The following is a 24125-nucleotide window of genomic DNA, read 5'->3' on the forward strand; positions in this document are numbered from 1 at the left end:
TTTTGAACACCAACTAATGTTTGTACACAGCACAACCCCGTGAGCCCTGCTGTCAATCTCCATATGAATCAGGTATGCCTGCAAAGTCAGTCAGTTTTATAATTAGCCACCTGGTCCAGTGCACTGCTCAGAGCTGTCTCAGAAAGCTTTCCAAGCATTTCAGGGAATGCAAGGTCATGGCAAACAGACCTTCTTGTAGCAGGACAAGCCCTTCTGTGCCCTCTTGGCTGGAGGGGATCGATATCCTCAGAGTAAATAAACTCAGCTACATACAGGGAGTTCAGAGGAGCCTTTGAAGACTGGGGCCCCATCATCTCAGTGGGGTTGTCAGATGCCCTGATCCTTTCCATAGAAAAGTCTCCAAGCAGGTGTTCTCCGTTCCCCATGAGCCTGCTGACGCTGCAGGCGCTTGCACAGATCCATAGAACCCCACCACAGGGAAACTCTATTAAAGTTGCATAGTGGAGCACTCAAAGCCAAATATGTGTCAAGAATAAGGTTAAAGACACAGTTTTACTCCCTCCGTTCTCTTTCCACCCTGTATTCCTTCTGGTACTTTGCAGTTGCCTCATTGCAGTGTTTTATTTTTCTGGGAAAGAACAATTAGGTTGGAGAAAGAGAGTGCCCAGGGAAAGCAGAGACATTGTTTGTGTGAGTAGGTGCTGTGCAAGAATCTGCGCTGTCCCTGGGGACTGCCCTTAGGATGGACGTGGAGTGTTGCCATCACTTATTCAGTAGTGTGGTGGGGAGCTTGAGCACTCCCCGTCGTTTTAAGGAGGAAGGAGCAGGTGGAGCTGCTGCATCTCCCAGAAAGGGCAAGGACTGTGGGTGTGAGAGCAGATGCTGGGAGGCTGCTGCTCTTGTGAGAACTGAGGCTGAGAGGACATCTGCTTGTGTAGTCAAGGGGTGGCAGAGTTACCAGAAACAAAACCAAAGGTGATGTGTAGCGGCAGGGCCCAAACTGAAACAACTGATTGCTGGGAAGGCATGGTGTACACTGTTCTCCTGGGGGCGGTTACTCAAAGTTAATTGGTGTGTGATTTGGGGATGCCCTTACTTGTGCCAGAAGACTTTAGTCTGCAAAAGTCGGAGGTCAAGAGGCTGTGGTGTGGGTGGGATGAGTGCTGGTGTGGTTGGAGCATGGCCAATTTTTCTCTTCCTGAGCAGACAAAGCCTTGTTGCCTCTGCTCTGGAGGTGGTGTGTGTGTCCTGTGCTTGGGCCAAGAGACTACGTGTTCACACTGCGATTATTCTGCAGACTATACATATAGATTACTTTAAATACATCTCAGAAGCTGTCACAGAGGACTCACTGTTGGGCTCAGCGAATTAGTGATCAGAGAACAGTGAACGGTGTGTGGCTCTTCTTCTTCTTAGAGCCAAGTGAGTGGAAACCTTCAAAGAGCTCAGCACAGATTTTCTCAGAAGCTGGTCCACAGGTCGGGTGGTGTTTGCTTTCTTCAGGGGTGGGTTTTCCTGCCACTTACCTTAGGCACTTGTTTCCTGCGAGGCCTGTGAGAGGGCTGGACGTTTCCTTAGCCGCTGCCACGGATGTGCTGGTGTGTCCCCACCACAGCAAGTCCCCCAGGTACAGAGCTGCATTAGCGGGGCACTGCACTAATAAAGAATAAGCTAATAAGTAATAAGCTTCTAAATCCCTCAGGAGATTCCAGAAGTAGCTTATGAACAGTTAACCTCAAGATCTCTGCATCACACTTCATGTGTTTTAAACCTGCCTTCTGTCTCTTCTGACACCTGGTGTGCCGGTTCACCAGCTGTCTTTCTCCCAACCATTTATCGTTAGGCAGCAAGCTGCAGGGAGCCGTGTGTGACCCAAGGACTTGCTCCAGGAGCAGCAGCTAGAGTAATGCAGGTCACAAAAGCTTTGTTTCTTCCCTTCACATGATGTACATTCTGCCTTTCCAGGCCAAATGAGGGAATTTGCTACAGGGAAGCACCCCGGTGCAGGTGGCTGTTAACACTATTGAACTCTTCAAGCAGCGCCTGCTTTTTGCACTGAATGCAACAACTGTAGTGCTAAAAAGGATAGGAAGTTAAACTCTGCAGACATCTTTTCAGAGGCTGTTCCACATCATACGGATACCATGCCTGTATGGGATATTCAGTACTGGCTCCAGTGGAGCTTCTATCTGCATCAGATAGGCACTGAGTTTCCTTTAGGAAGCCCTAGCTAGAGGAAGAGGCATTGCTTACTTCTAATGAGGCCAGTTAGCCTGAAGCAATCCATCTGGTTGCAGAAACAAGTTCTGTGTGATGCTACTTTTGCTTCCTCCATACTTAGTGTAAAGCTGAAGCACTTAGTGACGCTACAGCCAAAAGTTGATTGCAGTCTCTGGGTGTATAAACAGAGTAGCAAAAATAGATGCTTTTTTCCCTTCTTTGAAGAATTTACATCCTTCATTCAAAAATAACATTAAAAACTGAAAAAGGTGCGGGAATCAACCATGGAAATAAGGCAAGAAAATACAGTGACAGGCACTGAACACCCCAGAGAAAGCCTGAGAGGTGACTTGTGGTGTATAAACTTGGCCATAAAGGGATAGTGACAGTAAAGGACTAGCGAAGAAAGGATTGTCAAGGTCTAATAGTTGAAAGATGATACTATTGAAATTCCAACTGGAAGTCACCACTTCTGTGGCTCAATAAAGGGGCTAATGAATGAAATTCAATAACCTGTGATATGCAGAGGTCAGATCAGATAATTGGTTCATTCCTCTGGGTTTAAGTTCTCTGAATCCAAGAACTGATGTACCTTCTGCAGTTTCATCAAGGAAAAAATATGTGCTAACTAGCAGACATGGTTCCTCAACTCTGAACCAATTTGAAAATGTTTTCTACAATCTAGAAAGCAGTTTCAGAGTGTTAGAACTTCAGAGGCATTTTTGTTTCACTTTTTTTTTTTTTTGGTAAAGTTGTTCTGAGATCAATTATCTCTGAATTATTACTGTGTACAACTTGGCAATATGTGTGATTTTAAAATAGATTTAAGAAAATCTTTGGAAAATAATATGGAGGAAGAATCTATTAAAAAATAATGTGTCTGAACTGAACAGTATTGTTATCATTTGGGAAATTAAATTATTTTGCTTTCAGACTGGTATAAATTAGGGGTAATTAAACTGAAGTCAGCAGAGTGGCATTTGTCAGATTGGATGTAAGCAAGTTTGTATTGCAGTCCACCAGCAAGGAACCTTGTAAAATGTGCTCCTTGTAGGTTTTCCAGTTTCAGCTGTTTATTAAGACTGCTTGAATTATTCATGGTGTATAAATTTATCTGATAAAGTTGAATCTTTCATCTGTTGGTGAAAAATTTGCAGACTGCTTCTGAATGCTGGAAATGAAATATTTTCAGCTACTGGGTGTTTGTGGAGTTCATTTTCACTACCTGCATTTTTCTACCTGTGGGCTGGTAGCCAGTGGGTCAAGTTCATTATGTGTTATTGTCCCAGCTTGGCTGAGGCACTGACATCTTTCAAGCAGGATGAATAGACATATACAGTGGTAGAAGTCCCTTCAGGAGGTGACAGGGAGTCAGATCCTCCATGTCAGTGCATGCAAGATCTGTAGGGCCAGCTCTGTCTCAGCCCCTGCTGTCATACAGTTCCTGGACTGGATCAGGGCCTCCTGCCTGTCCTCTTTGCCCTCCATCCCCAGCAAAGCCAGCTAATCCCCTCTGAAGTGCTTAGCTCGCAGTATCCAGAATGTGGAGTCATGGTGATGCTGGAGCATGAGCCCTGCTGCCTGTCCTATGCCCTCTGACCTGCTCATCCTCAGCACCTGAGCTCACGCATGAGGGTTCCTACCATGGGAAAGCAAAACACAAGAGTGACCTTGTGAATGGCCTTTTTCTTGTGTGCATATAATAATATATATTCATATGCACACGTATGTATTCATAAGGAGTAATCAGTAACCAAAGTCTGTGGAAGGAAGGAAAAGAGTCTTCTGCGTGGCTCTCCTCTTCATAAATTTTTCTTCTGTGTGAGGCAGAGAAGAAGTGTGGGAAGAGAATGCAATCATCAGTATGTACTTAGGAAATTAGCATTGCCTGGTGTGTTAAAAGTAGTATATTGATAAAAATGTGGTTTTAATTGTTTGGAATGGTTACACTGACTTGCATTAGCCTCTGTCAAGCTGTTCTTAGAATAGCCTCAGACTTGAAACATCTGAATTTAATTACTGTTAACACTAGAGATATTTAGCCCCATTTGAGGGAGGAAAAAACCAGAAACTTTCAGGAGCAGAGATAGCTTGTAAAGATAGAAGCATTGAAAAGTTTGTTAGCTGGTCTGTAGTAATTAAGCTTATTTCCATAGCAACATTATCAGTTCAGCTCCAGAATTTTGATATTTTTGTGTGCCCAGTAATTAGAACTAATATCCTAATTTTAGCAGAGATATCACATTTGTATTTGGAAAGATTCTTGAAACTAAGCACACTGATTGGAGACTGAAATAATGTTCCATTTTTCTTGATTTCTCATTCTTGGATCACTTCAGGCTGCTTAACTAGCTCAAAAGAAATCACTGCAGTCTGCTTTCTCGGTACGTAAGACTAGTTTTACCTTTTGGGAGAATACATGCTTAAACATATACACATAACATAATTTATAAATATAGCTAAAACCCTGCCTATCAGTGCAGTCCTTGGTAAAACACAAAGGCAGAGCCAAAGAAATTCAGAATACCAATATAGTCCTCATCTAAATTGCTCCAATTTAACTCAGTGATGGCCTCTTTCCCTGATGAAAGTTTTGTGTGGAATATGGCTGAGCCCAGAAAGGGAGGGTATCTGCATCCTCACAGGCCCTTCCAGTCATGGGGTCCTGCGGTTGGGGAGTGCAGGGAAGGGAGTCCCCCATCCTGTCTTGGTCTCACCCCCTACCTCCACGGCTTGGCTTCCCTGGGACTTCCCATTAACCTCCCCAGAGGCCAGCCTGCCCTTTGCAGGAGCCGTTTTTCTGAGCTTTCCCATGAACATACACCTGATGAGTGTATGTGCACAGCAGCTAGAGTTTTGGCAGCACACAGGTGGATGTTTGTGTTCCCCGCAGAAGTCCCCAAACGCTGTCAGGTAGCACCCAGGGGTTTGGGAGAAGGATGCCTGTCCCTCATCTCCCCACTGCCATTTCTATAGGGCTGAGGACTCTGATCTTTTATAAGCAGACCAACTGCCACATTTTAATAAAAAACAGGAGGACTATGGGAAAGCTGTAGCACCATACTGCCATATTTCTAAGAATTGAGGGCAATGACTTTGGTTTATGTCATTTAGCCATGTATGATCAAACTCTGCCTATTTCTTACAACATTTGCATTCCAAATTAAAACATTATGTTTTCACTGATGTTGTCTGTGAAAAGTTATAAAAACCAAGCAAGCCTCAGTAGGACAACTTGGGTTTATGTGGATTTGTGTTCTCCATCCCCTAATCCCTATCAGCTCCCACAGCATGCTGTGTTTGGTCTGTGTTCCCAGCCCGGTGGTCAAATGTCCACCCAGGCTGCTGCTGACTTGAGTTAGGTGTGCAGGTACAGCCAGCAGGCTGTTGCCTCCCAGGATGGGCAAAATACTCATCTCTATCTTCTGTACCCAGCCTCTAATTTTCACAAAACCTGTTAGGACTTCCACCTCTGAGATCCCTATCTTCCCTGTCCCCAACTGTCAAATTTGCTTAAAACTGACCAACAGGTTCAAAGGTTACTAAGGAAGAATTGACAAAGGTGATCATGTGGGCCTCAATTTCCTTTTAAGCCAGGCTTAAAAAACAAGACTGAAGTGTTTTGACAATAAATCCCTGTGTCTAGGCAGAGTTCATAAAGACTCGTTAGATCATCTGCCTACTGGGTCAGCATGGTTTGGATTTTTCTTTTAAAGATTTTTTTTAACCTATATTCTTTTTTTCTTTTTTTTTTTCACTCTTTAAAATAAGACTAATGTTGGAAATACAACACTTTTGAGTGGCACAGCAGGTTCAGCATATGCAGTAGATATATAGTGGAAAATAGCATCAGAAGATTTGTTCCTGTTGATAATGAGTTCTGAAGGTAAAAGAACAGTTAATGTATTCATAACAGACTTATACTCAAAGATTTGTAAATAATGTATGGCATTCCGTGAGTGGGAAGCCAACTGCCATGGACCCGAGTAGAAAATAATTCTGTAGCAGCAAAGGACTTTGGATTTTGCAGATGAAGCAATTCAGCTGTAATCCCCCAGCAGGGAAAAAAATTGTTTAGTAGACTTACCATAGAATATCTGGGGATTTATAATTTAGTCTTTGTGGCCTCCTGGGGTTCTATCACAATTTGATATCTACTTTCCCCTAAGGAAAATGAAACTCCTTCCAGTGTGACCGGTATTTTGCTAACTTGTGTTTATCTGCAAAAATTCTATTACAAATCTAAATTAAAGGCAGTGGAGAAATATACTGTTGGCATATGAAACCCCCCCCATCAGTGATGGATTTGTGTGTAAATTGGCAGATAGTAACTATTCTTAGGAAATACTAGTGAAACAGGCAGACATACTTTGCATCTGAATCATGGTGGCAGTTGGGAGTCTGGAACACTGATTTCTTTTACCATGGTTTTAAATGGCTGAACTACTGTTTAAGTATGAAAAATTCTGAGCAAATGCTTTTTTTGTAAGGTTGCAAGTAAAAAGCACAATGACTGTTGAGCAATAGGCAATGGCAAAGGGGACAACTTATAGACTCGATCCAGAAGAATTGCCTTTGTTCCCAGTTGATCTGTTTATATAAAGGTAAAATAAAGGTGTGAGCAATGTACTGCTGTAACCAAGACCTATTCCAAAGTTCAGGTAGTGACCACAGCTTTTCAAGTTACAATGAAGCAGCACTGCTTATGCTCCATAAGAATAAAAGGACTGGACTCTTAGCTCCTTTGCTTTGGCTCATACTGGACAATTTTAGCTCTAAGGGAAGTGGAGAGAGGAAGGTCATGGCAGTGAGAGGCAAGTGCTGGTTGCCTTTTCCATCATTAGTAAGCTTGTGTGAGGACATAACAGCTCACCAGTCCATTCAACCAAACTGTCTTCATTTGTGGAAGTTCTTCCACCTGCTGGGAGACATGGTCTTGAAGGACATGGGGAGTTTGAAGCTCCCTGCTAACAGCCAATCTATGATGTCTTTCTTTAAAACTTATTTTGGGCTTCTGTACTCATATTTTGGACACATAACTTGCTGAATACTGCATTTATCTACAGCTCCTGTGAAACTGGAGAATGTTATTAAAACTCTTTAATTACAGGAGAAGTTAAGTTTTTTCCTTACTTTCCCTCATTATTGTTCTTAATTTCAGTAGGCAATAGGCCTTTTATTTTTTTTGTTCCTTTGGGGTTTTTATGATAATCCTTTGGGTTTTGAGGACCTTGGTTGAGTTAATAGTTGGAGGTACATTTTCATGAGGTGTGATTCAATGTCCCTTGTCCCCAGGAAAGCGGTTCAGTACACAGGACAAGGAGATTTCTTTCTACTGACCTCACATTTTGATAAGGATATTATTTGTGGGGGAATGGTAAAATAAGCAAATTAATCCTATTTAGTCCTCTCTTCAGTGAAAACTTGAGATCTAGAAGATGTATTTGTCACTGCCCACAAGCATAATTTGCAACCCTCAATTTCAAAAAGATTTTATGAACCATTGGTGGGCATTTCCTTATTCACAGCAAACGAGTAATTTGCTGTTTTAAAATTTTTACTTTCTTAGGAGACTGTATCCAAAGAACTTTTTTTTCAAGTGCTGGTGCCCCTAGCAGCAATACATAACTTGCTGAAATGAAAGAACAGGTGAAAAAAAAGAAATTTATTGTTTCAGCTGTTACCAAAAAAGTGGGTCAAAATGTGCTGTTTTACCCACAAAATATAGTACTCTTGCCTTCATGATTAAGATAAATTACTTTGGCTTGTTTTTGCCTTGATAAATCGCCTTGACTGTGATAACTCTGTATTAGGACTGACATTTAGGTACAAACTGGTGGGAATCTGGTCTGCTGCATACAGACGAGGAGGCCCTAACACACAGGCATGTCTTTGGTTTCTCTTCATGTGATTCTTACACCTTATGCATGAAAAAGAGAACTGTGGAACAGTTTGTAAAGGCTGCGGTATGTTGTGGGATTTATTGTAAGGAGTAGTGAGAACTGGAAAGCCAAAGAAGTGCCCTATCATATTTTGCCTGATAAAGGGATTTGTACTGCCTTTAGCTGAAAAAGCCAGGATGAGTGTTTCTGACTTAATGGATACTGCGTAGTAGTAAACATGAAAAATAAGAGACAACAGTGTATGGTGTCTTATTTTAGCCCCCCTTTAAACTATTTTCCTTTAAACTTTATATGTAGGACATCACAATGTATAGTGCAAAATCAAACAACACCTCCCCAAGAAAGCTTCCTATCAACTGGTGGAGAATGTTGGGGATTACTTTTGCTAAATATGTTTAGGAGACATTTTTTTCGATTCTCTCTGCATTGTGATCCAGTGAACTTTAGATGGGAAAGGCGAAGTGTTAGGGATAATAAATTTATCTGGCCTGAAACTAAGGAACTACTGAGAACTGTGAAAGGAATTTCTGTGGTGATTTAATGGAAGATTAGTGACTGGCATTACCTTCTGGTGGCAGGAACAGGATGGGTTACCCCTGGATCAGAGTTCAAAGTAAAGAGCAGGCTGTGTTAGGGAGGCTGTCACCTAGAGGGAGAAGCTGCCCAGGAAAAATGAGGGCAACTTACACTGGTAGCCATGGGTGTACATGACAGCTTTGCTTTGTTGTTGTTTGTTTGTTTGTTTGGGTTTTTTTCCCAAAAAAACTCTTGGGTAAATCCTTTTACTTTGAAAGGCCATCCTGCATTGCTGCAAGGGAACATACCACTAGACAGGACTGAGCCTGATCACACATAACCACACAGTAGGCAGAAGGATTTGCAAGCATCTGCTTCTGTTTTAAAAGAGATTAGAGACGTCACCAGTGTGTGTTGGTTGAATGGCTGTTACACAGGGAACAGAGGGAAACTCACTGGGATCTGCTGGAGGAGTGATAGCAGGAAACCTTGATACCTGCTAAAGATAGCGATGTGGTCTGATAAAGTACATTTAAACTTCATAACACGTGGGGGCTGTGTTATGCTTAAATACTGTCCTTCTGGTCACCTAAATTAAGCACCTGAATTAAGATCATGCTGTTGTTTATTGTTGTTGAGAATTTTCTGTTTATTTTAGTTTCTTATATCTCATACAAAGCTATCTGGCAGCTCTTTCATTGCAGTTCATTGCTTTATTGTTGACTCATTGTCCATGATAAAGTGAAGGGGAAATAAATTATAATGTTTGTTCAGTGCTTTTCACCCTGTGTGGTCTCTGAATGCTTGACATGACCGTGACCCACTTCAGACACCACTGAAACGTGGACATCAAGCAAATGTGTAATGATGTGCAGGTGCACTTGCCAGTGTTGAAACTACAAGTGAAAAACACCTAATGAGTTTGAAACTCCAGGAAACCTCTAGCTAGTCAGTATGTCAGTAACTGTTAGCATTTGTTTATGGTAGGTGAACAGCTCACAACACTTCTGGAAAGCTAAGGAAGGCATTTTCAGAACAAAAAAATACTTGTGGTCATTTAAATGGCTGTTCAGATAACGGCTGGTTTAGTTTTAAAAGTATTCCACAATAAAATAGTTGGGACTAACCTGGGAAAGGTAGGCTAGAGGACAAGGAGGTTTGTTTTCAGCTTATTAGCAATTTGTGTGTTCAATATTGGAAACAAATGTTGCAGGTAAAACTCTGGTCATTACTATGGTTATTACTTCAATTACACTGATATTTATAAAATCCATAATGGCGCTAGAAAGGACCATCTACTGCCCAGGTATTCTTATTTAAGATCTACATTGTTGTGAAATAGTTTTGTTATACTTTACTAAGCACTGCTGCTTTTTTATAAAACCCAGTTAATTTAGAGGAATTAATGTGCTGATGAGCTAATATTGATCGTTTTAATTATAGAATAAATTAGCATAGAGGAAATACATTATGCATTCTTGGATTTAAAACTGAATATTATTTTATTAGAATAACATTTTCTTGAGATGAGTTGTTTCTGAATATTCAGGTGTGAATTTGGGGTTTTTTTTTAGCTGACAGTAAGAAATGCATAGAAATGAAACCTCATATTTAAGAAAATGTGCTATATGGAATTAATGTTCTTCTATTTTACTAATCATATGGAGTTGGTCATGGGCTTTATAGATTGCTTCTTCTCTCTGCTTGTATTAATTGCACAGCTGGAACTTATCCCTGTCGATAGAAGCTTGCTCTTCAATTCAATAAATATATTTACTTTCAAATAATTTATGAAGACAAGTGCATTTACAGAAGTTTTTAAAAGTTTTCCATTTCAGACTTACATCACAATATTGTTTGGATTAATTGTGTACCCACATTCCAGAATTCACATATTTTCCAATAAAAATACATGAAGTCATGTTGGCAATGCAGGGTGCAAGAGTATTCTGTGAAACTATTTCACAGAATAAATTACAAATTAGAGATGATAATTTTTTTTCCAGTTTGCTCTTTTGTCTACTGCCTTTTTTCTGGTTTGTTAGATATGTGGGTTTTGCAGGGGCTGACCCCAGTATGAGAGGGGTGTGTGCAGGGAGCCAGAGCAGCAAGTTGGCTTTGGTAGGCAGCCCATGAAAGTCTCATGAATTTCAGATGTTTTCAGACTTCAACCATGTGCTGAAAGAGAGAGGGGAAATGAAAATAGATGAATGTTATCAGACTTGCCATTAAGTTCAGAGGGCTCATACTGAATTAATTTGAAGTCTGTGCACTGATCAGTCCTCAGTTTGGATGACTGGCACTGTGTTGTAAATAGCAGTAAAAACTGCTGAGTGTATTGTCTAACCTTTCCTTGTAATGGCAGCATCAATCACTCCATGATTAACATGCTCACAGGCACTTTTTTCATCTGCCATAGTATCTCTTCCAGTAAAAGAATGGATTAACAGCTGAGCACTTGAGGAAAAGAAAGGAGTCTTCTCTGAAGGAGACTATATGAAAGTCCATAGAAAAGCATAATTTATCATGTGTCACTTGCAATAATGAAGCACAGAGAGATTCCCTCCTCATCCTGCAGAATCAATAGGTTTTTAAATATAAGTGGAAATATATAACTGAGAAAGAGGATCATTTGTCCATTGAATACCTGTAACCAAATTATATAGTAACTTTGATTTATAAATGCATTTTTTTTCTGGATGGGGAGAGATCAGTCTAATCACGTTATACATTTCTCATTCTCATAGCCAAAATCTCACTCTTCTGGGATATCAGTCAGACACTTGCCTCCTGTCACCCATGTCCTGAGTATAGATACTAATCTAGGATGATTCAGGAAGAGTATGTAGCAAAGGAATCCAACTGCAAATCACAAGATAAAGCAAAGAGAGAAAAAAGTTTACCTGCCCGCTAAAATCTAACTTTCTGTTTGTTCAGTTTGCAGAACACCCTCCTGAAGAGTTAATTTACATCACTGCTTGTACTCTAAATGAGTGAATAAAGAATGGTGTACACAACACATAGCAGTGTAGGAGGTGGGGGTTTTAGTGTACTCTCAGAATATTTTATTAGTAATTAATTTAACATTGGTTTTTGTCGGTACTGTCCCAGGAGAATTTAATACAATAATTTCCATGGCTACTAGAATTTTCAAAGTATGTGCAATTTTCTTGTCAAAGCAATTCTGAGAAATAGTAAAGTGCCACTTCAGACAACAACACGTCACTATCCCACAGATTCCATCCTTTAAGGGTTTGGATTCATTAACCCTCTGAGCTGAAATCTTCATTTTCTTTGACTTCTAAGACCCAGGAGTTCATCCTGCCATAAAAAGTGCTGCATTCATGTTTGAAACTGTCTTGCAGTGTGTTCAGTTTTCATAGCACTGCACAAGCCCAGAACTTGTGCTGAATTGCAAGTGTCAAGTCAAGCAATAAAATTAATAGAAAATCGTTGGTAAGCTAGTTCAAATGTAATCTAGACTGGTGCTTGTGTGAAAAAAATGAACTAACATTTAAATAAATATTCTATCATTTGAAGAACTTCCCTATTAACCTAGAATGAATTATTTTTTCCCATTTTGATATGTTTTCAAGGATTCTGATGAACAGAGAGCAAGAGCCTTCCCCAAGGAACATCTTCAGCAGAAACCAAATAGTAAGTAATACAGTAGGCATGCAAGGTTCATCTTGAAGACAGCTACTCAATTCCACATAGTCTAATAGATGCCTCCAGAAATCACACTCAGTTGTAACTGGAAAGCAGCATGTGCTACCCAGTTTAGGTACAGCTCCATGTTCTGTTCTTGAACTTGCACTGGTGGGCCAGTAATCCATATTTCACAGCTTGCTTTCTGTGTCCTCTACTCTTTGTCAGATGTACAAACTGAACAGGAAACTGAAAAAGGAAAATATTTTCTAAATATACGACCTAAGTGTTCTTTTCCACCTTCAGTCAGCCTGGTTTTAGATCCTTCATATTCGTAATTTCCTAAGAAACAAGCAGCTGTATTGAAACTGAAACTACATGCCTGTTATAAACCGATTTCTAATCTTATCCCTCATGTCTTACCAGGAAAGCCTAATCTTTCTGGCAGTTCACATGCTGAATCTAAGTGGTGAATAAGGGATTTCTGTGAATGTTAGGAAAAAAGACGTGTAAAATTGTGAAACTTCACCTAGTTTCATAGTCAGAAATTCTCAGTTTGGGGTCTTTATTCTACTTCTGAAAGAGCTTCACTAGACATTCCATGTGACCTTTGCTTTACCTGTCTTTGGGGACATCTTTTGGGCTGTGAATGTTTTGTGAGAAATAGTAGGTCACTTGCAGAGATGTACAATAGACTCATGACCTAAAATGCAGAAAGTGATTAATTAGATCTTTTGGAAACTTGACTGTAAAGGTTTGTCCTACTTTGTGACTGACATTTTATGCTAATTATTTAGAACACTTGTGTATTAATTAGAAGATGTATGTGTTATCATATTTATTATCTTCTTCTTGATGATACATGTGTGGGCAATGCAAAAAGGATGGTAACTTGGCAAATTGGCTGTGTACTAAAAGTTGACAAGGTCACCAACAACCACTAATTTGTTGGTAGGTGGTCAGAAGTTTTCATGTTCATATGGGAAAGGAATGTCCTCATTGATAAAATATGCCAGAACTCCTGGTGTGGATGAAGAGGACATGGTAGACATGAAGCCTATTCCCTGACAGGCATAAGGGGTGTAGTTTACTGGGGGGCATCTTGTCTTCTCATTTTTCCTGCCTGGATGCTTGTTTCCAGCCATGATCCAACGTGGAGACAGGCAAAGAGATGACGCCTGGTTCATCAGCAACCAGTGAGTGTCTGTCATCTTCTGTAACTCATTTGACTGTACAGTTCAGTTTGAGGGTGGGTATAATACAACAGAGCTGTTTAGTGTAGCTTGATGCAGCATAATCCTTGTATCCTGATTGGGATACACTCTAGATGGATGAACAACTACAAGGGTGAAAAACTGGCTTGGTTTCTTGGGCTCACAGACTGGTAATTAATGGGTTGCACTCTACCTGCAGGCCAGCTATGATCTGAATTCCCCAGGGGTCTGTGTGGGGACATATCCTGTTTAATACTTTTATCAGTCATCTGAAAATGGAGGCATAATGTCCCTCCATCAACTCAGTGGCTGACACAAAACTAGGGGAAACCAGGTGACATCCTGGAGGGCAGGGTGGTCATCCAGAGGGACCTGGACAGTCTGGAAGAATGGGCCAACAGGGACCTCGTGAAATTAAATAAGGACAAGTGCAAACTCCAGTGCTTGTATCAGGTTTGGTGGGCAGTGAATTGGGTATGAGCCAGCAGCGTGCCCTGGCAGCAAAAGTAGGCAACAGCATCTTAGGCTCTATTATAAGAGTCTTCTACAGAGCCAGTAGATGGAGTGAAGGGATTATCATCTCTATTTAGCACTTGTTAGACTACATCTCGTTATACTGCATTCAGTTTTGGGCCTTCCAATACAGCAAAGACATTAACAAATTTTTGATGTTTGAGGGAGTTCATCAGAGGCCTCTGAAATGGTGAGGGCTAGAGCATTTCCCATGTGAGGAGAGGCTGACGGAACTGAGTTTGTTCAGCTTGAAGCATAGACGGTTTTGTGGGGGGACCTGACAACAGCCCCCGGTGTCTAAAGGGTCATTGAGGAGATGGAGGTGGACTCTTTACAGTGGTCCATGGCAGGTGAAAAGAGATAGTGGGCAGGAGGTGAAACAAGAGAAGTCCAAACTGGATATGAGGAGAATAGGAGACTGTCGCATGAGGACAGTGAAGCTTATGCAGTCTTTCTGTCCTTGGAGGTTTTCAGGACAAAACTCTGGGCAACCTGGTCCTGAATTCAGTGTTGTCTCTGGATAGACACTTCCTGAAGTCCCTTTCAGCCGGAAAGGGTCAGTAATTCTGTTACAGCTGACCTTGAAATAAGCCAAAAAATGCTGAAGGTGGGATCCTTGTAGAAAAGGGAAGGAGGAAGTTCTTGCTTATGTCTGCAAGAAAGCAAGATGTATTTTAAGCCTGCCATAATATTATTTAAAAAAAAAAATCATGTTGGAAGAGGCTTTGCACATTTAGGAGATGATTGCTTTCCTGTTTTAATAATTACTTTATATACCAATTCTTCCAGTCATTAGACATAAATTGCAGTACTTCACAAACAGAAGATCTGATTTATCGTCTGACCTGACTAGTAATGAAGCATTTTGACAGTATCTGGGCTAATTCCCTGCTGTGTAAGCATATGTAGCTGCTTTGAAGTGAATGGCAGTACATGCAATTGTGCTAGTGACAAGTTTGGCCCATTTTTAATAAAATACAACAAATAGGTTTTGTGGTCATAAATTATTTAAATGTTCATACAAGGGCTTCTGATGAGCAATTATAAGAAAATCTTTCCTCTGACACAAGAAACGTTAGATATTGCCAAGAAAGCCAAATTAATCTGATCTTCAAAGCTGAAAATGTTGAACTGAAAGGACATCTATTAAATAGGTGCAACACTCAAATTGATGTATGATCCTCCATCAGCTCCAGAGCTGTTATAACACAGAAGTTACTTGTCTCCTCCGAGCCCATCACAGGGCTTCAGGATAGTTGAGGGAAAGTGTGATGCATTGCCCTGTCTTAGAAGACTGGTTGAATCCCCTGTGTAACTTCTGTGCTTTTTTCACTATATGGAGAGAACTAGGGAGATTAGCTTGGACTAGACACCTAAGTTTCAGTTTACTAAAATTAGCAGAGAGAAGTCCTACTCACAGCTACTACATTTACCTTCATCTTCTCTTTTTCTATTATGTTTTTAATTTCATGCCTCTCCACTCACCTATTTTCTAAGTCTTCTGTAGTTTTTCTCTATATTCATCGTCCCACATGTACATGTTATTTAATTTAACCATGATCACTAATGCTGGAATGGGATTCTACGATACTTCTGCTCCACTCTATTTGCTGAAGCATTGATTTTCTTAAAGCATTTAAGTACTGAAAAAATCGATAAGGCTATATACAGGATGAAGCAATAATGTAAAGACATCTTGCTAACTTACAAAGAAAGAGCTGATTGACAGAATTGAATGTCATTCAGTGAAAGGGAAACCTCTGGTTTCTAGTTGAGGGCGAATGATAGTGTGATTCTCTTGACACCCTGCATTACATACCTGCTCATCAAGGGCAGCCACAGCCCAACAAGCTGCAAGAAGAAAGAGCAAGCTCTGGAGAAAATAAGGGACTGTCACCTGTAAGTTGTTGGACATGATCTTTTTCAGGCCATAGTGAATATGCAGGATCAGTCTTTTTATATGAATACAAGTGTGAACTTCTGTTGAAATCAGTAGAAATTTGCAAACATTTCTGTGTAAGGTCCCTCTCTCCCTGCAGGAGGTAGTGACATGCTAATATTTTATTTGGTTTCTGTAACAGTCACTGAGTTTCCACTGTTTCATCTGAGAAAATTATACTGACAGAATGTCAAATATATGACAATGTATTTTTTCCAGATGATACTTCATCAATTCAGGGGTTAATTTCAGGTACACTTTTCTGTGATGGTTGAATAGCAAAATAAGGGTTTTTTTATAAAAAGTTTATTTAATGATCATTTTGGACCTCATCCACTAAAGCTGCTTAACAGAAGATATCTGTTTAACTGTATGCAGGTTGCTGAGGAAGAGAAAGATGATACTTTGGGACTGAAGTTGCAGGTTTTACTACTTGACCTATTTTTCAAATGTTATCAGCCAAAGGCAATTAGGAAAAGAAAGTTTGCAAAGCATATAATAGAACTGCAGCCACGTTTTTGTATACTGCTTCTTACCTTGCCTGTGTGCTTGTTGTTATAGCTTTTAAAGTAGACCTTAAGACATCTCACAGAGAAATGAGTCAGGTCATGTTTCATTCATGTATGGTTGCAGATTATTAGCCAGAGAAGGAGGGAACCCCATGGAAGCTGTGGGGAGATTGTATTATAGATGCATATATAGGCATTACAGATACTGCATTTAGAATGACAGGTATCCAGAGAAAGGCTGTGTGCATTGCAAGGGTTGTTGGAGATGATTGCAAATTCTGTCATCACGAGAGATGCGTGTGATAACGAGGCCTCTGAGCCCTGAGGAGTGGGGCATCAGCAGCAGAATTGTAAGCAGCATTTGGCGCAAAGAGGGCATTGGTCTTAAGAAAAAACATCAATTGAGGTTAATTCCTTATTATTATACTTCAAAACCCTGTGTCTGGCAGCAGAAGCCACTCTGCTTTCTGGGGCATTGGCTGATGCCTGTGGAAGACCCATTCAGTTTGTGAGCTTGGACTATGGCACTGCTAATGAAATAACTGTGCCTGGGGCACTGAGGCGGGCTGGTGTGGAGCTTCCCCATGTCCCAAAGGCCCGTGTCGTTCCCTTGTACCTGGGTGCTGTCGCAGGGCTGTGGCAGGGCAGGGGAAGCAGCCTGAGGCAGGACGATGGCTCAGCATCCCGGCAGCAAGGTTGGGCAGCCATGGCCTGGCGGTCCTTCTTCTCCTGTGGGCCCCAGCACACGGCCATGGCCAAGGTGTCCCATGTCCTGCTGCAGCATGCTCACACATCCCAGGAATGGCAGAGCACTGGGCCAGGTGACACGAGTGGGTGTGTGCTCCCTGTCCTGTGCATCTGTGTCTTCCCTCCTGTCCAGTGTCCCTCAGGGCAGCTGCTCACGTGTCTCGGGTGTCAGAGGGGATTTTGGCATCATATATGGCATCCTGCCGGGCTCTGGCTCACTCTGGGGGTGTGTCCCCACTGCGGCCTTCAACAGGGGTGCTCAGGTTCTCACAGAGCGGCTTTCAAACCCTCATAAATGACACCTCGGGGCTGAGGTGAAATGGAAACCAGGGCTGCCGCTGCTTCAGACCAGGAGTTGACCCCAAGATGTCCCTGCAGCAGAGGCTGGGTCCTGCTGCAAAACCCCTGCTTGATGCCTGGGACATGCCTCCTCTGCTGGGCCCTGAATGGCTCCACTGGAATAGCTCAATAAATTTCACTTTATTAAATGAAAATAAAAGCTTTGCCTCTCTGAACATACCAGTCTTTCCAGTAATGGAGGCCTAGTATTTGAAATTTGTCTTTAACACTGCTACCTTCAGAATTTACAAAATAATCTGGCATCTTCTAATTGTCTTCATGTTGCTTGCTGCCCACAGTCTGAATGCAAAGGCAAACCCAGCAGTATTTTTGTTCACTGGGTCCACTGCCAGTGTGAAAATATGTTGTAAACCAATAGCCAAACATTTCAAAGATCTAATGCAAAATGACCCAAGCTTCAAGGCCAGAAATATTTAAGTGCAAAGATAATTGATGTTTGCAGAGATACCTTAAAAAATTGTCTCCTGGTGCATGTAGTGTGATTTTTTCCATCTGTTTGCCACATAGCTGAGGAATGCAAAAGCTAGAGTATAGTAAGATTATAATCCAGTTCATTTGTTTTTCAATTACTGCTGGGTATATTTTATTTCTGAGGTTGGGACAAGATCCAGCATTTTTAGCCTGAATATGGATAATAGAGGTTACAATTTATTCCTCAAAATGTGGGGCTGCTTATTTTTCCTATGATGTTTGACATTATATAATCACAGATATTATAATTATAGGTATTTGTTCTTTGTGGTGAAATGTGGCTAGGGGAACAACATTATTTAAATAACTGTCGCAGTGAGAAATAAACATTTGGCTATATCCCATTCTGCCATTTAATTAAATAGAGTCATGTGAAATATGTGAGCTGGGAGAAGAATAAAAATTCTAAAACCCCACAACACATGAACTGGACGTTTGTCTATCATGGCCCAATCCTGGTATTAGTACAAGTGTTTTTGATGCTGTATTCAAGGTGTTGTAGTAAACCAGGAGGAAGTCCAGGGAGGAATAAGTTGACACTGTGAGAGAGGCATTATAATGGAGGCAAGCATACCAGCTACCTACCAGTCATCTCTGTGAGTGTGACTGAGCCCTGGTTGTGGCAGACCAGTGGTAGGAGGTGGCTGCTGAATTTCTCTTCCCACAAAGGTGCATCAGCAGAGATGTCTGGAACTGAAACAAAAACTTTCCCTATTTTCTAAAGTGTCTTTCAAAGTGGGGAAAGAGAGAGGAGAGGAGAGGAGAGGAGAGGAGAGGAGAAAACAATAGATTATTTTGGATTTCCTTGTTGGGAAAAGTTCTTTCATTAACTTATGAATCAGAACTGGTTTATTATTTATGTAAAAGTATGCATACATATGAACCCCATAATGTAAACAAACTGTGAGATTTTACTCTAGTACATGCAGTTCACTGTATTAATACCCTTATTGCTTTAGACCCTGAACACCTGAAAAGGTAAGTTATAGAGGCTTGCCTTCTAGTAACGTGTTCTGTTTGCCAGTCTTGAATCTGCTTTTTCTCCTGTATCTAAACTCAGAAGCTAGGTATAGGAAGGCTAGTCAGCAGTGTTATGTTAAGCAGTGAGGCATCCTAAAGGAGTCTAGGTGAGCTCTGTGTCAGGTACGCTCTTCTGTGTGCATACTTCAAGGGTAATGATGCTCTGCTCCAGAAAAGCTTAAATTATTAACCTTACTGATGCAGTTTCCTGTGATATACTGCAGGATCCATATTTTGATGTTTAGACAGATAATCCAAGCAATATTCTGTGTAAGACTGTAAATAGTGTTAAGAAGGGTCAAGTACTGTAGTACAGTGTTTGGCTCTTGAGTGGGTGCAGAGGAGGCCATGAAGATGATCAGAGGGCTGGAGCATCTCTCCAGTGAGGACAGGCTGAGAGAGTTGGGGTTGTTCATCCTGGAGAAGAGAAGTCTCCAGGGAGACCTTATAGCAGCCTTCCAGTAGTTAAAGGGGGCCTACAGGAAAGATGGGGAGAGACTCTATATCAGGGACTGTAGGGATAGGAGAAGGGGTAATGCCTTAGAGTGAGAGTTGGTAGATTTAGATTAGGTGTAAGGAAGAAGTTCTTCACTGTGAGGGTGGTGAGACACTGGCACAGGTTGCCCAGAGCAGCTGTGGCTGCCCCCTCCCTGGCAGTGTTCAGGGCCAGGTTGGACGGGGCTTTGAGCAACCTGGTCTAGTGGAAGGTGTCCCTGCCCATGGCAGGGGGTTGGAACTAGATGATCTTGAAGGTCCCTTCCAACCCAAACTGTTCTATGATTCTGTGAAGTGAAGGAGATCCTTTTATGCAAACAATGGGATTTCTGTGATCAAGGACCCCCTGCTATTTGTTGGAATATTCCCACTATATCCCCATTGCCTCTGCACTTGGTTGAGTGCCTCTGTCAGGCAGTCTTCCACAGCCAGAGCATCCGTCCTGCCCTTTGCACCAAACCACTTTCTCTCTTCTAGCAAAGCCTAGTAGCCAATTCATCCCCTTCGGTGGTCTCACCACTGGGCTCTGCATTGCTTCTCTTACATTGATGTGGTTGTCTTAGCAACAGCAAGAAGTTTAGCACAGGGGTGAGATGCAATCTCTTCTGTACAGCATGGTACAGAGTTCACATGGCTATACAAATGTTTCCTTGCCCTCAACATATTATCCTGCTTTTCTTTCATCAGCTGAACCTAATTTTGTTATTTGTTGCCCATTAGGACTGCTTCTAGGGAGGACTGACAAAACCATTACTGAAACTGTTCACTTAAAGTTATAGATGGTGTTCAAAGCACCTGCTGTTTTGTTGAAATGTGCAGTTCAGTAGTTTTTCTAGCCTCACATTGATTGTGGGATGCTATGCTAGTGACAGCAGTGTGTGACCACATAAGCACCACTGCTTGTACCAAATGTAACCATCACTGTGTCATTGGAAGTTAAAACCGACTGAAAAAATGTTATCTAGTGGTAGGAAAGTGCTCTGCTAATAATGAAGCACAAGTACAGGCAGAGAGCAGGACATTATTCCTGAGAGAATTGGTAGAATGAAGATGTAAGCTGCCTCTTTTGAAAACAGAAATCTCTGAGAAGTAGATCACGTGCTTGTTTGGTGGAGAGAAAGAAAAGGAGATGAGACCCAGTATAAGCACACAGGCAGTGGAATTATTTTAAAACAGTTTCTAACAAAATCATGCAAGTTTCACTTGCAGCATCCCACACCTTCCCTTGCTTCTCCTAACTCAGTGCCGCCACTTGCCCTTGTCCTGGCCCTCTGGCCTGAGGACTGGGGTGTCCCCTCTTGTCTCTGCCATTCGTACTGCTCCTGGTTTTGCCAGCATGGAGGTTGCTTGCTCGATGTCATAGCACATGTTGGAAACATGGCTGAATGGCTCATTTGGTACAGGATCACCTAAGTGTGCTCCCTGCTTCCTGGTGCTGGCAGCTCTTGGAGCATGGTACACAGCCAGATTGGCCAGGACAGACCTGATAAAACAAGTTAAAAGGGCGGCTATTGTACCTTGCTAGCGAGATGTAATTAGCTAGTTGGGAGCCATGACTCCGGAGAAAATTTGTCTGTTCTTACAGGAGGAGGAATATTTCTTCCTGAGGGATTTCATTCTTCTGTTTTTCTGTGAAGATGGTGCTTGTGATGTCTAATCAGCAGCGGGAGTTGTGGAGGGACAGAGCACGGTCAGAGAAGATTAAATCTTCGTGATTTCCAGCAGCTATAATAGCTTTTTTAGCTGCTAATACCTTGACTGAACTGTGATTTTTTTTTTTAAGATGCTCATAAATTGGCCATATTTTAACCCTAGAAGGACAAAAATTACATGGACTCAAGCCACCCTCTGCCAAACCGTAAACTGCAGAGGACAAGGATGCTAAAATTTGTAATAGAAGGTGTCACACAGGTGTCCCTTAGTGCTCATTCTCTCTAGGCCTAGAAATGGTTCGATTGGTATTTCCGAGAAAGATTCTGCCTGATGGAGGCACCTACTGTAGAGAAATTGAGCTTCAGCAGTTAAAGGGACCAGACACCTACTCAGGGCAGGACCAAAGCTGGGGTGTTCAGTCATTCAATGGGGTGTGCGGCCTGTCACGCTTGGCCACTGTTTGGGCAGGGTGTCCAGCCTCCCAGCCCCCTTGCTTCCAAGGAAATCCCTGGGACTTTCTTTAGCTGAGCCCTTGGATGCTGCTGCTTTGACCTACCTGGCACAGCAGAGCTGCTTCCCACAGGGCTCCTATTGCAAGAACAGAATAATTTTGAATTTGCTGTTCAGGAAGTTTTCCTTTTGTTTACAGTCAGCTACCCCCTCTCAAGTGGTATCAGACCTCTCTAAGGTGTGAATTATAAATATTGAGGGACAACGTTTATTTGTTTAGAGAAAGTTCTGACTCAAATATAATTAAAATCGTGTAAACAGTTGTATTGCTCTTATGGACTGTAAATTTAGGCAAAGTTTTCCATGAGGGGGTGTATGCAAAAGATCTGTCAGTGTTTGAAGTTATGAAGATATGTTCATATAGGTAGATAAATATGTCATCTACCTGTCACTTATGGTACTCAGCAGATGATTAAAAAAAAATATAGAAGATGGAAAAGGTAGGCTGGCAGGTATGTTACTTTTGAGCAGAAAAATTGGAAGACAGGCTGACAAGTGAGGACATGCTGCTTGCTTTTTTCTGGACAATCACTATTTCTGCAGGGAGCATCTGCACTGCAAGGATCCTTTGCAGCATCTCATTGGCAAGGGTATATAACCCCAGATTGCCTCATCTTCAGAGCATATTATACCTCATCCACATTTCAATTGATTCCAGCTCCTTATGTTTTCAAATAAATAAATTTCTGGGGTCAGTGGTCACAGAGTGACTGTCTCCTCTGTGAATAGGAGGTGCCATAAAGCCAGTGTGATGCTTGTTCCTGAAGTGGCCAGGACATACGAATCTGCTTGGCACATCCTCCTCAGCCCCACATAGGGCATTCAGCCAGGTGGTGCAGCAGCTTTTTTCCACAGCAGAAAGGGGATGTTGGGGACTAAACTGTATGCAGAGGCAATTAACATCATAGATATGTATATGAGGAAAGCAACCTTTTAAAGAAAGATTACTGCTGACACTTATGAATGGCATCACCCAACATCAACCTCTTCCCTTTTGAATGGTGAGAGTTCAGTAAGATGACAGGGGCTATTCCAGGGCAGCTGGCTTCAGTGCCAGAGTATGGTCCCATGCATATTTAATTTGTATAAAAATTGATGTGATTTCCCACTGTGTAGATGTAGCCTCAGTGGGCTACCTGTAGGATGGCATAAAAGAACATCAGGGACCATTCCCTTGGGCCAAAGTTTCAGGAGTTGGTGGTCCCTCATCCACAGCAGGTAAGTACTGGTGGTGCCAGTAGTGAACCACTGGGGAAGAGTCACTGTTGGAGAGGGCCAAAATGGAAGCAAACCAGAAGTTAATCTGCACGGTCAGGGTTGAGGGTACAAAACACGGGATTTATTTCTGTTAACTAAAAATATGTGTAATAAAGACATGTGTATCAGAGCTGGTCACCCTGAACTGTGCCCTCTGTCTCCGGGAATCAATAAGGAGAAATAATCAATTTTGAGCCCAGCTTCATATATGACCTATTTTATTTATTATGATGAGATGAATCCTACTGTTACAGAAGTTATTTTTTTAACCCATCTCAGACAGAGAGAATTTAGGCAACTACTTCATGCATATTTACCTGCATTGTAAATGTCTGAGCTCAGATGAATCAAGCCCTGAAATATCTGTTGATTGTGTTTTGTGACACCTAGCTTGGGAGTTCCTGAAAAGCTTCCCAGATCTTACTTCCACCCCTGTATACCACAGTATCTGTGGAAAAATCCAGCCTGTTATCTTTAGATATTTACTTATAGAGGGGCAAAGGGCCTGGCGTTCTGGGCATGTTAAAGGTTTTCTCTCCACCAGAGAAGTTTACCTAAGAAATTTTTATTTGCTGTGAGAGTTGTTCTTTATATGAAGGTACTTCCTCAAACCTATGTAATATCAGTGTACCTAGCAATGAAAACACTGTCTTTGATATCTTCAAGGGGGTTGAAACAATTGCTGTTAATCACTCAAAGATATGGAAATGAGTTATCCAAACAAAAAAGAAAAGCCACTTCTAATCAAAGATACAGGGCTTGACGTTCTTTTTTGTTACACTGGTGCAGATTGAGAGTTGCTGGTGTCAATTACATTTTGTCTGGGTTTTCACTGTCAACCAAGATAACAATCAGGCCCCCTGGCTTCTAATCAAGTTCGGTATTACCCTGGTGAGTTATAATCCCTTAAATGGCACCATGTGGTAAGAAACCAACTGCGTTTCAAAAATTATTCAGTTTTTCAGTTGTGCTAGTGCAGTCTGGTCTAATTGTCTAATTTTGCCTGCTAAATAAGGAAAATATTCCGAGTTCTTTATTGTACCACAACTCCAGTGGACATCCATTGTTGTAATGTTCTCAATGTAAAAAAGAAAGACAAGTATTTTTGGTCAAGGAGGAGTTTTGAAAATGCAGCACAGAACAATTAGTCACTAGTAAATACATTGTTTTAACAAAAATCTTGTAGTTA

At 41.5% G+C, this 24125-nt stretch overlaps 1 protein-coding gene across 4 annotated transcripts in view; it reads left to right on the top strand.

Annotated features, from left to right (window-relative positions):
• Positions 1–24125, top strand: part of MTUS2 (microtubule associated scaffold protein 2) — a 307627-nt gene that overhangs the window by 47583 nt on the left and 235919 nt on the right. For 2 of the 4 annotated variants that reach the window (XM_026860631.1, XM_026860638.1), the window contains one exon: positions 12197–12257. The exons of the other annotated variants lie outside the window; for them this stretch is intronic. The gene's annotated coding sequence lies outside the window, so the exon portion shown is untranslated. The remainder of the gene's footprint in view (positions 1–12196; positions 12258–24125) is intronic. 4 annotated transcript variants of the gene reach the window in all.

The sequence above is a fragment of the Athene cunicularia genome (assembly GCF_003259725.1).
Source record: "Athene cunicularia isolate RWA chromosome 1 unlocalized genomic scaffold, athCun1 chr1_part1, whole genome shotgun sequence".
Lineage (NCBI taxonomy): Eukaryota > Metazoa > Chordata > Aves > Strigiformes > Strigidae > Athene > Athene cunicularia.